Source organism: Myodes glareolus, chromosome 1 (assembly GCF_982192425.1).
Source record: "Myodes glareolus chromosome 1, mMyoGla1.1, whole genome shotgun sequence".
In the NCBI taxonomy this organism is placed as follows: Eukaryota; Metazoa; Chordata; class Mammalia; order Rodentia; family Cricetidae; genus Myodes; species Myodes glareolus.
The window spans coordinates 38,064,392-38,079,798 of record NC_142026.1 but is presented as its reverse complement, the minus strand read 5'-3'; the positions used below and the strand labels follow the sequence as shown (position 1 = coordinate 38,079,798).

At 38.5% G+C, this 15,407-nt stretch overlaps 1 pseudogene; it reads right to left on the bottom strand.

Moving 5' to 3' along the window:
- Nucleotides 1-14,766: 14,766 nt before the first annotated feature.
- LOC146896096 (large ribosomal subunit protein eL43 pseudogene) lies at nt 14,767-15,128 on the bottom strand (annotated as a pseudogene).
- Nucleotides 15,129-15,407: the final 279 nt, after the last annotated feature.

Here is a 15,407-nt window from a genome sequence, read left to right as displayed (position 1 = left end):
ACTACATACAAATATATAGTTTAATACTCCTTTCAATATTATGCAAATATATTCTGCAATAATTTCTATTTGTTTTTTTCTTGCTGGTTTGTTGGGTTTTTGTTTGTTTGCTTGTTTTTATGATTTCATTTTATGCTGGTTTGCTGGTTGTTTATTTTGAATTTGTTTATTTAGTTAGGAAAGAACACATTCCTTCAGCATAAAATTAGGTTTATTTAGCTTAAAATTTGCTTTTATGGTGATAACAAATAATTTTACCAAGTGACAAAAGGTGATATATTTATCTTTATGTACAAACTTAATAACCATGCAATTTCCAGTATTACAATTATGTAAGATTAGGATTTTAACCAAATGTCTTGGCTAGGATTTTCTCATATGTTCCCAGTAGCTGCATTTTTGAGCATTTGATTTGCATATGCAGAAATCAGCTTCCTGTCCTTTTCCTGTAGAGACACCACATACTCATAACTGATATTTGAGGTTATGAAGTACTTGACATCAAATTATGTCAGGATTTTTATTTTTTGTTTGTTTTTTAAAAGTTTCTAGCACTTTAGATGCATAAATAAATTTTAACTTATAATAAAATAAAAACTTTTGCTTGTTCTGAATCAACTTCTCTTTGTTAGTTCATATTTAATCATGGCATAGTGTTATCCTTTCTTTATATTTATACTTTGTCATTTATTATTTATTGGATAATTTCTCTGAAGGCGTTAAAAGGAGAGGAAAATGAGGACTCTATGAACAGAAATGCAAAATCTCTTGTTTGGCAAAACAGAGCTGTGAAAACAGAAGCCAATGGAAGGAATCATGTAGACTTGGGGGAAAAAATTAGAGATCATGGAAAAATATCAGTTCTTCCAAGAAATGAGTCTATACAAAATTAACATATGATTTTTTTCTAGTTATTTGGATACAAAGTCATAATACTTTTATTTTTCATTTATTAAAAAGATATCAAGTTGATATGGGAAGTCGTTTTGTATATATGTTGCTCTTATTGGTTAGTGAGTAAAGAAACTGCTTTGAGCAAATAACAGGACAGGATAGAGCTAGGCAGGGAAAACTAAACTGAATGCTGGGAGAAAGAAGGTGAAGTCAGAGAAACGCCATGTAGCCCCATCAGAGACAGATGCCAGATGGAACTTTAACCAGTAATTCACAGCCACATGGTGATACATAGATTAATAGAAATGGGTTAAATTAAGATGTAAGAACTATTCAATAAGAAGCTAGAGCTAATAGACCAAACAGCAATTTAAATAATAGAGTTTTTGAGTGGTTATTTCAGTTATGGGAAGCTGTCTCTGATCAACAGCAAGTCACACTATAAAATATTATACAAAATATTTCATTAGAATTTGTCTTAAATGTCTTTATTCAGTTTTACTAATACAGAATTTTAATGTGTATACTTATATGCTCTTATTTATGTTCTTGTATATAAAATACAATTATCAAAACACGTGAGTTACAATGCTCTTTATTTTCAGACAGGTTCTCACTCTTTTTCCCAGGCTGATCTTCAAACACTAGGTTCTGTAATCTGTTGATTTAGCCTCTCTACTGCTGGCATATCGGTCACTGCTTATCATAATGTTTTGCAGGCTACTTCTTTTATTTATGATTCCCTGTTCATGCAAGGAATCACCTACTTTTCAGATGCTGCACAATAACTTCTTTTTAATATTTTTCTAATGTTGAACAATTAACTCATTTGCATGCAGTATATTATTATATATTAACAACATTGTGCTTGTCAATGTATCTGCTCATTTTTTGCACAGATTTATTGACATGTAGACTTTCTAAAAGGCTACCTACATATGCGTATTCTCGAAAAATGTCTTTTCTACCATCTTTTCATTTGTAGGTAGCTTGTTTTAGCTTATTTTCTATTGCTACAACAAATATCACATATAATCAACTTGGAAAAAAGAAAAAAATATTGCCTCATAATTGATTTAATTTCAGCTTGTAATCTCTTGGCCCTATTACTTTACACAAGGTTGCACATCATGATGGGAACACATGCAGATTAAAACCTAGTGAAAGTGAAAGGAAAATGAATAATTTGGAAGTGCACTACTTCATTTAACTGTATGTACACAATGATCTAGAAGTCCCCTGTAGGAAGCCACCTGGAGGCACAGGTGGTCCTGCAGTTTGGAGGTATACAAGTCCATACCTGGCTTAGCCACGTGGGGCTGAGCACCCTTGCCTGCACCCTTGCTTGCACATGCTCAGACCAGCAGAACGGCATTAACCAATCAGGACAGCATTCAAGCCTCTCCACCGTTTAAAAGCAGCTGCCTCTGGGCTCTACTTGCGCTCTCTCTAAGCTTTCTCTTGTCCCTACTCTCTTCCCTTCCCCCAATTTTCCTCAATCAAATGCTCCGAATAAAGACGTGACCAGGGAAGGAATTCTCGTTTTTAGTGGCGTTCATTCCTGCTGGTCAGGATGCGCGTCGCAACTGGTGCTCGAAACCCCGGGACACCGAGGGACCCTGACAACTACGCCGGGGGACCCTGAGAAGGAAGCGCCCAGCAGTCCCCCACTTGAGCATACTTCCTAATGATAAAAACGTAAAGACCAAGCCTTTAATCACATTTATGCAGAACACAGGAGATCAAAATTACAACATATCTTATATCCACTATAAACACTGAATGAATTTTTGTTAAATAAGCTGTTTGTGTGTCTTAATCCTATCATTATCTTTGGTAAGTGGTTTAATGTAGAATATGCTTTCATCCTGTTTGCGTGCACCACAAAGTCTTACTCTGAATTATAAAATGTATTTCTGATAATTTGTATTACATGAAATGTCTCAAAGGGTAACTATCACTTCTAAGATATTTAGCATATTTTTGGTGTCTGGGATCTATTCATCCCAATGAGTTTTAGTTGCAAATATGAGTTCTCACAGTGGAAGGAACAGGGAAGCTTTTAGTATTTCCTCTATGACATCAATCACTAGGCAGGTAGATAGTGTTCACACATTACCTTGGAAACCTGGATCTCTACTTAATTTAGAAAACATCTAATTTGAGCTTTGGGTCAATATTAAACTTAGTTCCATCTTAAACTAATTAGTCCTTAATCCTTTGACCACTATGATGTCCTTAACCCTATACATTTAAAAGTTTCTTTGTAAGCAATTCTGTGGCCCATAAGGAAGACTTAATAGTTATTAAATGACACACTGAGAATATGGAAGCTCTAAAGTAATATCAGTTTTCATGCAACAAATATGTTTTATTCAATATTTGAAGTAGTAAAGATCACATAGATTCAGACATTTTTTCTTGCTATAAATAAATTAGTATAACCTAATACTAATTACAATACTGGTACAATAAATTGTCTATATATTTTTAGCATATGTGTCTTTTCAAAATTTTTGATTGCATGTAAATGGGATTTTCATTTAAGTCTAACCTAAATTTCAGAAAGAAATTCAAATTATTATAGATCATTAGACTAATTACTTAAAGAGAGCTGGTTCCAATTCTTGAAATGATTTTCAACATATTTGCTATTAAGGTCTCTTTAAAACTGAAATTTTACTGTCTTCCATTTCAGGGAAGAGTTCAAGCTTTTACCTGTTATTCCCTAAACTCTTACATCAGCACACTGCAGACATATCTATCCAGATATTCAAACTAAAGATTAGAAGTATCTTTTATTTATCTCCTTTCTTTTCCAAAACCACTCATCATTAGTCCTCTGAAATTACTCCCAAAAGTTTTCTACTCTAGTCTGACATTTTGATACAACTTTCTTGGTTTACTATAGAAGTCTTCTGATTGCCTTATAAGCCTGTACTCTTGGGGTCCTTATCTACTTCTTCATTGCAGGTATCATTAGCCAGCATTGGAGGGATTGATGAGTATCATAATTAAGATGAATAACTCTGAAAAGAACTGTCAATGTGTTATATAAATCATTTATTAGTTTTGTGAATAACCTTTAAAAATATTCAGTAATATCGTCCCCACATAAATATGGAAATATTTGCCTTTTTATGAAATGCTTTGGGACCATTGTGGAAAATATACTCTATACATGTATATCAGTTGCTGCACTCCCCCTTATCTCCATTACTCCACACGCTTGCCTGCTATTGATTAATGTAGCTTAGAATCAAGGTATTCTTTACTTAATCTTACATATAAGGCTATGAAGCAATTAAAGGTGAATCTTGAAAGCACAAATTGTATGTCATTACTTAGTACTTTTTTTCTAGCATTGTTTTGTGAAGAGTGGACTATTTACTAGTCAGCAAAACTTTTTGAATCAGCCTGTAAATCTCTGTGAAAACACTTCTACGGTGTTTGTGATTTTATTGCTTCGACACACCATGCTGGGTGGGAATGACATTTTAGGACTAGCTTGTGATACATGAACGTGGTCTATATATTAATTTATTTAAAGTTTGTAAATTTTATTAAATGGTTAGTGTTTAATAAAATTCTAAGTATATACATTTTGCAAATTACTGTATTGATTTCTAAGAGTCTTACAGTTTGTTGATGTTGCAAATTCCAAACTGATATGTTTTTACTCTTTGGATTGATCTAATCATTTGGTATTTACATAGTAAGTTTTTTATTTTGCATATGTTAATTATAAAATATAATGCCTTTTATTACGACACTGTAATATGTATATAAGCCTATCTTCTCTAAGGAAAAGTAAGTTCTCTATTATTATTCATTATCTTTTGTCTTTATTGTTAGGCAGCAGAGTCTTATAAAGATGTGTTTAATGCCTAATATTTTGCCATTACTATGTTAAGTTATAGTAGAAAAAATCTAAGATAATACTTTTTTTCCTATTCAGGGATAAATAGGAGAGATATAATTTACATTATTTAGTATAGGAATTCATTTTAGTTTAAACTCAAAACTTCTTCAGTTCCTAACTCTGAGCCCTCATTCCAAGATAATTTTAATGACAGTCTCCAGGACTCTTGGAGGTGAAAGATTTTTAATTTCTACCACCAGCAGATTCAAATTTGCAATTAAGGATTAATAGTGGATATGTTGGGGCATCTAATATTTTTAGAAATTGATGTGTTGCAAATGAGACATGAGAGGTGAATGGGAGTGACCTTGGCCACATCTCACAAAATGAAAACTTCCATCAGAGAAAACATGGCTTGCTTATAATGCCTTTGACTGACCTGTAAAATTTTGTATCTGTTGTATGGATACAAAATTAATTTTCATTTTTATACTGTCAAAGTCAATAGAAGATCTAGTACCTGAGTAGATCCCACTAGGCCAGGTGGGATTGTGTGGAGTTTCTATACTCTCCTTGCTTTTCTTTTACAAGTTTTCCATCTATGTGAGGCTAAAGCAAATGCCTTTCCTAGCCTCACTGTGACTTTCCTTGGAAACATGGAGAAAATCTTTATTGTGTTGATGGTCTTCTACTTTGTAGACTTGATGTTGTTTAGATGTCATTAATTGGGTCGCCATGACTTCCTTGAACAAGAGAACAGAAAACTGCCCACAGTTATAGAGATGACCAATGGTATCCTGGGACCACCAGACCTTAGAAGAAAATATTCTCGCTTCCTCTGCCCATATTAGAACAGCCCTTGAGTATAGTTACCAAACTCCCAGATCACTTCCACCCATCTAATACTCTTACCTATTGAATAAGGGTTTAAGAAAAAATATTTCTAAATAAACTTTGATGCATTAGACATTTAAGCAAGATTTTGCAATTATTGATCTTTGACTTTAGTCATTATAGTACCATAGTTGATTTATTAGGGCCTCCTTACTTATAAAAACTTTTAGCATTTTTTTTCTGAAAATATTCATCCATATTAATTTGCTTATATAAACAGTCTTTACTGAATAAATTTTTATATTTTAATCCTATGATTTTTGTAATAAAGTGAGACATAACAGCATTAATAAATAAACTTACTATTGATGTGAGAATTTTCTCACCAGGGGTATGAGGGCAGAATAAACAATGCCTATCTTACTTTATGAGGTCCAGAAGATAAATCACAGTTTAATTTCAAAGGTCGCCATGCAGAACCAATGAACTAATGGAGGCTTACTCAGAGATGATGGGTAATGGGTTAATGATGAGAGTGTGGGTGACCAGAGGCAGTCACACTGAAAAGTCTTTACTTAGTGTGTATGATGAGATTTTATGTTCATATAAATATCTCTTCCTTATTTTAGCCTTTTGTCTATTTAAAATCATCTGGGGTTGCCTGTTTCTTGCCTCTTTTGTGAAGGAACATTAACATATAACAAGTCCCATGATGATCATGGTAGGCCAGCAGAGCTGAAGGTATGGAGATGGAAGTTGTTTAACATAGAGGACAGGACTAAAGCCCTGTATTTGATCTTGAAAATTCCATTTGTTTTTTAAAAAGGTCATAGTTATCAAAAATAGCATTAAAGGTGATGTTTCTCTGATTTCCCTCTCCATCTTTATCCTTTGTGTATAGAAGGGCAACTGATTTTTTTGAGTTGATCTTTTAGCTTGCCACATCACTGAAGATATTTATCAGCTACAGGAATTTTTTTTAGAATTTTTGGGGTCATTTATGTACACTTTCATATCATCTGCAAATGATGAAATTTTGAGTTCTTTCTTTCCAACTTGAATCCCCTTGATCTCCTTATGTTGTCTTATTACTATTGCTATAACTTCAAGCACTGTGAGATATGGAGAGAGTGGACAACCTTGTCTTGTTTCTGATTTTAGTGGAATGGCTTTGAGTTTCTCTCCATTAATTTGATATTAGCTGTTGGTTTGCTGTATATTGCTTTTATTATATTTAGATATGATCCTTGTATCACTAATCTTTCCAAGACCTTTATCATAAAGGGGTGTTGAATTTTGTCAATTGCTTTTTTAGCATCTAATGAAATGATCTTATGTTTTTTTCTTTCAGTTCATTTATATGATGGATTACATTGATAGATTTTTGTATGTTGAACAAGCCCTGCATCTCTGAGATGAAACCTACTTCATCATAATGGATGATTTTTTGATGTGTTCTTGGATTCAGTTTGCCAGTATTATATTGAGAATTTTTTCATTGATGTTCATGAGTGAGATTGGTCTGTAATTCTATTTTTGATTGAGTCTTTGTGTGGTTTTGGTATCACGGTAACTGTTGGGTATCTTGGGGCAATAGTAACCAAGGAAGTGAAAGATCTATTTGACAAGAAATTTAAGGCTTTGAAGAAAGAAATTGAAGAAGATACCAGAAAATGGAAGGATCTCTCATGTTCTTGGATAGTTAGAACCAACATAGTAAAAATAGCAATTCTATCAAAGGCAATCTATAGATTCAATGCATTCCCCCAACAAAATCCTAACAAAATTCTTCACAAACTTAAGAGAACAACAATCAACTTTATATGGAAAACCAAAAACCCAGAATAGCCAAAACAATCCTGTACAATAAGGAACTTCAGAAGGCATTATCACCCCTGACTTCAAACTCTACAACAGAACTACAGTATTGAAAACAGCTTGATATTGGCATAAAAACAGAGACGTTGACCAATGAAATTGAATCAAAGACCCGGATATTAATCCACAAACCTATAAACAACTGATTTTTTTACAAAGGAGCTAAAATATACAATGAAAAAAAAGCATCTTTAACAAATGGTGCTGTCATAACTGGATGTCAACCTGTAGAAGAATGAAAACTGATCCATATCTATCACCATGCACAAAACTCAAGTGCAAATGGATTAAGGACCTCAATATAAATCCAACCACATTGAATCTGATAGAAGAGAAAGTGGGAAGTAGCCTGGAACACATGAAAATGGGAGACCACTTCCTATGTATAACCCCAGGAGCACAGACAATAAGAACAACAATGGATAAATGGAACCTCCTGAAACTGAGAAGCTTCTGTAAACAAAAGACACAGTCATTAAGAAAAAAAGGCAACATACTGAAGATCTTCACCAACCCAACATCAGACAAAGGTCTGACTCTAAAATATATAAAGAACTCAAGAAACTAGACATTAAAATTCTAAATAACCCAATTTAAAAAATGGGCACTGAACTGAACAGAGAATTCTCAAAAGAAGAAGTTCAAATGGCAAAAAGATACTTAAGGTCATGTTCAACTTCCTTAGCTATCAGGGAAATGCAAACCAAACAACATTGACATACCATCTTACACCTGTCAGAATGGCTAACACCAATGATAACCTATGCTGGAGAGGATGTGGAGTAAGGGGAACACTCATCCATTGCTGGTGGAAATGCAAACTTGTGCAGCCACTTTGGAAATCAGTGTAGCAGTTTCTCTTAAAATTGAGAGTCAACCTACCACAGAATCAAGCAATACAACTCTTGGGAATATACCCAAGAGATGTCCAATCATACTACAAAATCATTTGTTCAGTTATGTTCATAGTAGCATTATTTGCAATAGCCAGAACCTGGAAACAATCTAAATGCCCCTCAATGTAAGAACGGATAAAGAAAGTGTGGCACATATATACTTTAGAGTACTACTCAGTGGTAAAAAAAAAAACAATGACATCTTGAATTTTGAATGCAAATAGATGGATATAGAAAAAATTATCCTGAGTGAGATAATCCAGATCTAAAAATATGAATATAGTATTACTCACTCTTTAGTGGACTCTAGCCATTAGCAAAGGACATTGAGCATATAGCTCATAATCCTAGAGAAACTAAATAAGGTGAACCCAAAGAAACACATATACAGATCCTCCTGAAAATTGGAAGCAGACGAGATCGCCAGGCAAAAGTTGGGAACATGGGGTGGGGGTGCAGTATCTTAATTAAGGAAGCCATTTTAGGGTTGGCAAGAGGCTTGACTCTAGAGGGGTTCTCAGCTGTCCATGGGGATGTCCCCAGCTAGGTACTTGGGCAGTAGAGGAGATGGTGCCTGAACTGGCCTTGACCCATAGTCACACTGATAACTATCTTGAATATCACCATAGAACCTTTGTCTGGCAACAGATGGAGACAGAGACAGAGATCCACATTGGAGCACTGGACTGAAATCCCCAGGTCCAGTTGAAGAGTAGAAGGAGGGAGAATATGAGCAAGGAAGTCAGGACGTGAGGGGTTGGTCCAACCACTGAGACAGTGTGCCTGATCTAATGGGAGCTCACCAAAGCCAGCTGGACAGGGACTGAATGAGCATGTGATCAAACTGGACTCTCTGAATGTGCCTGACAATGGGGGCTGACTGAGAAGCCCTTGATAATGGCACTGGAATTTGTCTCTACTGGACGTACTCGCTTTTTGGGATCCTAGTCTGTTTGGATGCACACCTTCCTAGGCCTGGATAGAGAGGGGAGGACCTTTGACTTCCCACAGGGCAGGGTTCCCTGCAGTCTCTTAGGACTAGATGGGGAGAGGGAGGAGGAGTGAGAAAGCAGGAGGGAAATAGGAAGAGTGGAAGAACTGGAAATTTTGAATTGTATTATTTATAAAGCAATAAAAATTTTAAAAAATAAAATATTTTAAAGAAAAAATAGCATTAAAATCTTCAAAATGTATGCATTCATAAGCATATTAATGACTACATAAATACAATTCAAAATTAGATATGTTATTTTTTCTAAAAGAAGGGTCATTTTACACTAGGCAAAATTTTCTGGAGCAAGAGTAATCATCTCTTGAAGTTAGTTTCTACCGTCTAACAATAGGGACCTTATAGAACCAAAATTGGGTTAAAGATAAAAATATCTTTCTGACTAGGATGGAATGATACGGTATATCTTTTTCTTAAAAATAGATGTTAAAATGTTTAATATAAAAACTCATGTCAATTGTTACAAAGAAAATTTCAAGGCCACTAACCCTCTCTATGTATTTATCTATGAGGTCACCATTGATTAAATATATGTTTTATCTTCTATCATCTTTTAAAAAATGATTAGCTTTACTATGAGCAAAATGAATTTGAGCCAGGTTAACACCTTGAGCTTACATGAACTTTTATTTATGATTCAATTTGCTACATGATCTAAGAAAACAAACCATAGTCACATGTGTACTGGAGTTCTACATATGCATAATCATGCATAAGATGTTTTTTTCATAATCCAATGTTTTTAACAATATGGTTTGTTTCACAATAATTTGTTTCACAATAATCCTCATTGCGAAAGGAAATAAAGAGATATCTTTAGTAAGCATATTGTTAAAATGGACAAAAACAGAAACAGACATATGTAGAATAACAAAAGACTGAGGTTGTGAAAAAATATTTTATTTCATCTAGAAACAGAACTGAGCCTGGATGCACCAGCTAGAAACAACAAGCTCCAAGGCACAGTGGAGCTTACAGTAGCAACTCCTTACTGTCAGCAGCTTGGTTAGCACTTGGCAATTTATTTTTTGAGTCTCTGTTGGGAACAGTGCATCTCAACATGTTAGTTCCCTCAGTTAGTATGCCAATATTTACATGCACAGGAAAACTTTTTGATTCTTCTTAGAAGTCAATAAATGTATCATGTAAAATCTATCATAATTTAAATTGAGAAAGCATTAAAATTACAGAATTAACAGCTTGGTGTTAGATGATTTTTTTTAGTCTAAAATAAAAGGGATACAACGATCCCCAGAGGACACATGGGACCATGAAGTTTTCTTAGTGCTGTCGTTTAGGTTTGTGACATGTTGTTGTAATTATTCAGCCATGGATAATGCTGCACTTCTCAGTTCTAAAGGCAGGTACATGTGAGCAGAACCCATGTGACCCACGTGCACACATGCATGGTTACGTCCATGTGGACTCGACTAAAACCCTTGTGCACATGCCTGGGTCACCTACCATCTGCGTCAAAAGTGTGTGACGTAGCCATGCCAACCCCCTGTGTGCATGTGCTAGGTGTGAGTCACCTGTCATCTGCATCATCAGCGTGTGACATAGCAACACCAAGCCCCTGTGCACATGCACTAGGCAGCTTTAAAAGCTGGATGAACCATCTTTGCTCTCTCTATATACACTGTTTCTCAGGCCTGTGTGTACTTTGCCCTGCTAATAAACTCCCTAGTGGGTTTGTTCACGTCTCGTGTTCTTTTCTCACTTGCATCAAATCATTTCATTGGTGCTGAGGCTTGAGAGACTCTTCCACCTCAAGCCTCTCTCCTGGGGTTGGAATCAAAACCGGGGACCTTCTCAAAAACAACCTATGTATTCCATATGCCTGAGCTCAACCTCTCCGAACAACACCGGCTTCAACTGGTGAGTCTTTCCATTCTGGTCAACTTAACTATTTTTCCGAACCCAAGGAATTGACCTTTGAACTCCCAGCAACCGTCTGGAGTTCCTAGAGATGGGGGGTACCACACCCAACCATGATCTTTAGGCCCACGGTTGTTCCCTTCACTGACAATTATCTGTGGTTTGCTTCCCTTAGTTAAAATTGTGTTTGGAACAGCCCGGAGCCAACCCACGGCAACTGAGGGCCCATGGTCCCTCAGATCTTTCTCTTTTTTTCCATTTCTTTTTCTTTTTCTTTTCTTTTTCCTGAGGCTGCTTAGAGCAGCCTCTGACCTCTCTGGGCTCAAGTCACCGAATCCAACCAAGCCTTACCTTCCCACTCGTGGCTTGAGGGGACACCCACAGGAGTCTTGCAAAGGTTGCACTGGTTCACACCCCGCCCACAGTCAAGAGAAGTATTACTGTGTGAGCCTTGCAGTGTCGCTTTTGTGGGTTTAAATGGCTTTGACCATGGGAAGCAAAACTTCCAAACCTATCAATCCAGCCTCCACCCTGGGGTGCCTTTTATAGGCCCGAAAATCTCAGGCCTTAATGCCCTACCTGCAGATTCCTACAGTTGCCCACGTTTGTTCAAAAAAAGTGGCCTTTTGACAATTTACATGGTAATCAAAAGTGGCTGCCTAACGGCACCTTCAATCCCAATATTTGATAGGAACTTTCTAACTATTGGCCGTGCACAGGCAAATGGAAGGAATTTCCCTACTTCCAAGCCTTTTTCTACTTAAGCTCTAAGTCTAAGCCCTCTGTCCTTGCAAACTGTTCACCTGCTCACATGTTTCTGGCTATGCCATCTGTACCTGAAGAACACCCCCCCCCCACTTCTGCTCTGGACCAAGCTAAAGAACCTCTTCCTTTTCAACCTCAGCGGGAAACTACCCCCATTCCCTCAACTTCTACCCCTGTCTCTCTAGTCCCTTCAGCCCAGCTTCTATGCCTGTCTCTTCAGCTCCTGGACCCCCAGCTTTTATGTAGGATCCTTTGCCTCCTGCTGCCTTGCCACCTCCCGCTGCTTGCTCTTCAGCTCTCTCCCCCCACACTGATCAAACAGCCCTGCTTCCTCTCTGGTGCCTGGCCACAGCAGCCACCCTGCTCTGGCGCCCACCTTTACCCCTTCTCTCACATGATCATGTGCTGCTATGGAACCTAAACCTAACCAAGCCAAGCCCGCTACAGTCCTCCTGTTGTTAGAGGTGGCCTGTGTAGATGGATTGATTAGGGTACCTGTTCCTTTTTTATTCTCATAAAACAATTCCAATATCTTACCCAATCTTATAATCTCACCTTTCATGACATTGTAAAGGAAAAAAAATATATATACCACTCTTGATGCTGGAATGCAGGGCCTTAGAAATAAACAATTCAGGCCCCTTGCTGTAAAAGAGGGGAAGGGAGCCTTTTGTCCTGCCACAGGATGTGAGTCAGGATGTTTACAGTCTGCCATCGGGCCTCCAGCTAGGAAGGCAGGAAGAGATAAGAAAGACAGGTAGCACAAACCCCTCCTTGGTATTCAGGTGGGTCTCCAGCCAGGACAGGAAGCCCCTGGACAACCCCCCCTTGGTATTTAGATGAAAGGTCAAGAATGTGCCACTCAGCTTAGCCTTATTTAAATTGACCAATGGAATGAATCCCCGTAACCACGCTTCTTTTGCTTCTGTACCCGCGCTTTTGCTCTCCTATAAGAACCCCTCACCCCCAACCTAGGCGCGCAAGTCCCCGAGAGACTTGGTCGCCCCGGGTATCCGTGTGTCCTCAATAAACCTCTTGCTGCTTGCATCCGGCTGTGTGTTTTCGACTGATCTTTGGGGCGCAGGGGCCTCTCCCGAGGGAAGACGCCCCACGGGAGTCTTTCAACATCTATATGATCCTACCTAATAACCTACTTCCTGAAGAGTGCAGGCATGTTTGGGAACAGGCCAGACTACATGCAGACGAGATACACCAAACTCTTGCCTCCCACCCTCCTGGAGCAGAAGCGGTCCCAGAGCTAGAGCACTGGGATTATAACTCTGGGTGGGATCTTAGCTAGGGGCTGGTTTTTGACTTGCCTCCTGGTACATCTCCCAAAGGCTGCCCTCAAGTCAGTAAACTATACTAAGCTCTCAGAGATCATTCAAGATACAAAAGAAAATCCTTCCCCATTTTTGGAACGTTTCACGAAAGCTCTGTTACAGTATACTAACTTAGATCCAGAAACTACGGGAGGCAGACAGTTACTCATGACCCACTTTTTTAATTAGTGCTACTCTGACATTAGGGCTAAGCTTAGATGTTTGGAGAAAGGCCCCTTGACCCCGCAGACAGAAGTCTTAGAGTTGAATTTTAAGGTGTACCACGTGAGAAATGACAAAGCCTGCAATCACTGTCACGTTAACCATGGCCTCCCAACCGGCCGAGGTGACAGAACGCCTGATCCATGCTGTCCGTGCTGCTCCCTTGCCCCCTGCCCTGGGGCTCAAGAACTACCAGGTCCATGTTTCAAATGTGGTAAAGCTGGTCACTGGGCCTGAACATGCCCTAATCCTCATCTTAGTCCCACGAGACCTTGTCCAAGGTGTCATGGGGAAGGTCATTAGGCAGTAAGTTGTCCTCGTGCATGTAGTGGCATGGAGACATTGGACCCAGAAAATTCCCAAGTCGACCTTCTAGGTCTGGTCATAGATGAGTGAGGCTGCCTGGGCTCCTTTGATCAGACCACAACCATCATCCATAATGAGGAGCCGCAGGTAGACAACATGGTTATCAGGACAGTCCATTTCCTTTCTCTTGGACACCGGAGCCACATACTCGGTAATGTGGTATTTATGGGGCCTTACTTCTTCTAGTTTCCCTATTGTCAGGATAGGAGAACAGCCTTATCTACCTCAGCAGACCTCATCACTTAACTGTGTGTTTAGGGGTATTTATCTCACTCATTCATTTTTAGTCATGCCAACCTGCTCAGTACCTCTCATGGGAAGTGAGTTTTTAGCAAATATAGGAGCTTCCATTTTCTTTGCTCCTCCCATTTACCTTACCCCAGACTTGCCAGTAGCTCTACTCCTCCTTTTCCTGACCTCCCAATCTCCCAACCCTAATGTGTCTTTTCCTCTACCAGCCTCCCAGGTAGGGCCTCAAGTCTGGGACACCAAAACCCCTCCGTTGCTAAACACCATTCCCTCATTGTAATCCAATTACAAGATCCCACTAAGTACATTACCCAAGCTCAGTACCCCCCTCTCTCTCCAGAGCCCTAAGAGACTTAAGCTTATTATCTCTGATCTTTTAAGAAAAACACTACTTCACCCCACCTCTTCCCCCTTTAACACTCCTATACTTGCTGTTACAAAACCTAATGAAACCTATCGTCTGGTTCAAGACCTCCAGCTCATTAACTCCACAATGGTTCCTCTTCATCCTGTAGTGCCTCACACACTTTTATCCAATATTCCTCCAGAAACCTCCCACTTCTCAGTTCTAAACCTCAAGGATGCTTTTTTGTTATGTAAATTAACCCATTTATTTAGTTGGCTGTGCATTATTGAGTAGGCTTGGGTCTCAAACGGTAACACTTCTACTGATCTTTCAGTTCCTTCAGTCTTCTGATGGCAGACTTCACTGTGACAGCAGAAGTTGTGCTGTAGGTCCAGGCCCCGCCCGCCATGGTTTTCTTGCAGAAACCACAGTGCCAGATGCCGATGGCTCGTCTCTTCATCTTGGTCTTGCCACAGAAGGAGCACGTGTACTTGGCGTGCTGGTTGATTTCAATTTTCTTCACCATTTTCCGGAGGGAGGTACCATAGCGGGTTCTGTATTTCCCGATGATCCTGACCTTCTTGATGCATTTAGCCATGTTGCTGGAACCTAAGCCAAGTGCGGAGAGCTCAAGGATGCTTTTTTCTCTATCTCTCTCATTCCTCAATCTCAAAACATCTTTACCTTCACCTGGGCTGATCCTGACACTCACTTCTCCACACAGCTCACCTGGACTATCCTTCCCCAGGGATTCTGGGACAGCCCACACCTGTTAGGCCAGACTTTAGCTTCTGACCTGCTCTCACTGTCTCTACCTAAGTCTAAGCACATACAGTATGTGATGACATTTTACTTTTCAGCCCATCATTGGAGATCAGCAAAACTG